Consider the following 3,450-nt stretch of genomic DNA (forward strand, 5'->3'; position numbering starts at 1 on the left):
ATGTTCCAGTGCAATCTTCAGAGCTGGGAAATAAGTGGGTCAAGGCACTGGGCTAAGGGCAGGGACTACACTGTAACTAATGGTTAATTCCACAATGAGGGATTTATCTTTCACTGCTCCACAAATTGCTGTCTGTCAGATACTCCTAAACATTCAGATTAAGACAGACTAGGAAGAAAGATTGGCCATCCACTTCTGAAATAGCAGGCCTCTGAACACGCTATGCACAACACAACACACGTAGACGAACAGAAAGGGCAACCTAGGTAGAACTTTCAAGCATGGAAATACAAAGGAATAGGAACAGTTGTAAGGGAACACTACGTGGTTTAAAATTAAGAAAGGTGTACCTCAGGGGTGTATCCTGTTTCCATACCTTGTTAATTTGTGTGCTGTGTAAATCATTGAAAAAAGCTGGACTCTAAGAAAATGAAAGTGGCATCAAGATAGGAGGAAGACTCATTAACAACCCATATTATACGATGACACAGCCTGGCTTGCTGAAAGTGAGGACTTGAAGCACTTGTTGAAGAAGATTAAAAACTATGGTCTCCAATATGGATGACAACTTAATGTCAAGAAAACAAAAATTCTCACCACTGGACTGATAAGTAACATCACAATGGAGAAAATATTGAAATTGTCAATTACTTCATCTTACTTGGATCCACAGTCAACACGTTTGGTACCAGCAGTCAGGAGAAGTATTGCACTGGCCAAGTCCTCTGTCACGGACCTCTCCAAATTACTGAGGAGCAGTGATGTCAGTTTGAAGACTAAGGTGCATCTGATTCAGGCCATGGTCTTTTTTTAGTATATGTGCTGCCGAAGCGAGCACAAGGCCATGGTCTTTTTAATCTCTTACTATGCTGTTGAGATTTGGACAACTAATAAGGATGACAGAAGGAGAAGAAATGCCTTTGAGCTGAGTTGGAGAAGATTACTAAATATCCCATGCACTGCCAAAGGAACATACATATCTTTGAGAAGTGCAGCCAGAGTGCTTCTTGAAGTAAATAAAGGAAAAGCTTCTTCTCACATATTTTGGGCATGTTACTCAGAGAGGCTATTCCTTGGAGAGGAACATCATGCTTGGAAAGGTGGAGGGTCAATAAAAGACAGGAAGATCCTCAGTGACTCTCACAATGGGCTCAAATATGTCAGAAATGATGAGGGTGGCACGGGACAGGACAGGGTTAACAGGGTCACTATGTGTTGTACTCAACTCCACAGCACCTAACAACAACAACAATCTTCAAAATGAGTCTTGCTTGCAGAAAGTGAAGAAGACTTGATGCACTTACTGCCAAAGATGAAAGACTGTAGAGCCTTTAATTTGCATTGTAGGTCAACATCAAGAAAACTAAAATCGTCACATCTGGACCAATAGGCTATATCTTGAGAAATGGAGAGAAGATTGATGTTGTCAATCACTTCCTTTTATTTACATCTCAATCAATACCCACTGTAGCAACTGTCAAAAACAAGGACAAATAACTGCATAAAACCATTATTCTAAAAATAGAAGGATTACTAGAAAGATATATACAAAAGCCCAAAAGGGGAAGGGAAGGGAGTGGGGAAATTTGGAGTGCACAGAGTTATAAGGGCAGAGGGAGGAAATGAAGAAATCAGGAAATATCCAGTGGGGACCTGAGTAGGTGGGGTAATGTTGGGCACGGATCAATGATGACTAATTTTATAAAATATGTGGGGTTGATCCTATGAAACAGAATGAGAATAGAGGAATGTATGAAACATGATGTACATAAATGAAACACAATGTATAAGAATTTTGTATACAAATCAATATAAAATAATAATATTGTTGATTGTCTTACAGTTGAGCACTACCCATAGCGACCCTGTGAACAAAAGGCCCAAAGTCCCTCCACAACTATTGACACTTACCAAAGTTCATAGTTTCTGGAGGCATGTTGTTTAGGAAGTGGATGCCACTCCTGCTTTCAAACTGTCATCATATGTACTGTTGAGTCGCCTGCGATTTACTGCCTCTGAAAACCCAGTGGAGGCCCAGCTATGGGTGACTTCCAATTGGGCAGTATACAATCAACCACCACGTAGTTTAGGAAGCTGAAAGTCCCATGCAGGTAGCAGCTCTAGGGGAATGTCTTCGGCCCAGGACATGCCAATGGTAGAGCACAATCCTTGTCTCCTTCAGCATCAGTGCCCTCCATCCCTAGAGGCCACCTTGTACCCCAGTGGTCCTCGGTATCAAGGACCTTCATGTGGCAGGGACCCAAGTAAAATACCAGAACTCCACTCCTGCTGATACACCTGGAGGAAAAGATTGGGGGGCGAAAAAAGTAAAAATATGTGTTGCAATAGAAAAATATGCTGTCAAGGACCTTTTTAATATGCTAAAGATCAAGGATGTAAGTTTAAAAATTCTCTGGATCCAAGTATGCATCTTCTGGCATCCACTATACAATGAATGGAGGTGGTGAAAGGGTAATTGACCATTTTACCTCCACAAGAGAACAGTCAGAGCGGAAACATAAACCGACTGGGTTATGCCTCCCTACTCCCCACACGTTTTTCAACCAATTCTACCATCAACCAAATCTTCCAGGGCTCCCACTGCTGTACTAATGGAACTGCTAATCTGTTGCTATGGACACGCAGAATTCACAGACCTTACTCACAATTACAGGGTTTATTAGGGGAGTTAACAGGTTATTATTCAGTCTGGAAACTGGATATGGTTCTTCAGCTAAAGCAGCTTCTCATCTGTGTTTGTAAATATTTTGACCTTCAGCCTCATTGCTTCTGACCAATGTTACAAAGTTCACATAGTTCTGCAAATTAATGGTGTCTTACCCCTATTCCTCTAGCAAGCTTGGGAGAAGACCCCCAGCTCTGTCCGCTTGGGGATGCAGTCTTTCAACCCTGTCTCCTGTGAACCCCTGCTTTCCCATGACTGCTGCTGCTCTCATCAAGGTCCTGGTCTGACTTAAGAAGAAATATCCGGTCTAAATGGTCATGTGTTGAACTTTCCACTTCTGTCTTGCTGGTAGCAAGATTCCCTGCAACAGCTTTAATTTTATTTTTTTTTAAATTGTTTTGTGTGTACCGTCAAATCAGATCTGACGGTCAAATCAGAGTCGCAAGCGATTCGACGGCACATAACAACAACCACCACCTCTGTGATTGCAATGCAGCTTCTTGCCACTAGGGCACCAGAGCTCCCCTGCAACAGCTTAAAACTTGTTTTACTGATATAACATGTAATTTGGAAAAGCAAAGGATAAAAAAAGTAGGAAAAAATATCATCCTTAAGCCCACCACTAGGAGGTATATTTCCTTTTGATATTTTTTTAATATTCATATTTCTCAACTCACTTCTAACAAAAAAAAGTCACTTTCATTTTTTTTTCTATAATTATATTTTATTAATTTTCATAAACATTTACAGAGATTTTGGGCTTC

The sequence above is a fragment of the Elephantulus edwardii genome, unplaced genomic scaffold (genome assembly GCF_000299155.1).
Source record: "Elephantulus edwardii isolate Elephantulus edwardi_28Jun2011 unplaced genomic scaffold, EleEdw1.0 scaffold00246, whole genome shotgun sequence".
Classification (NCBI taxonomy): Eukaryota; Metazoa; Chordata; class Mammalia; order Macroscelidea; family Macroscelididae; genus Elephantulus; species Elephantulus edwardii.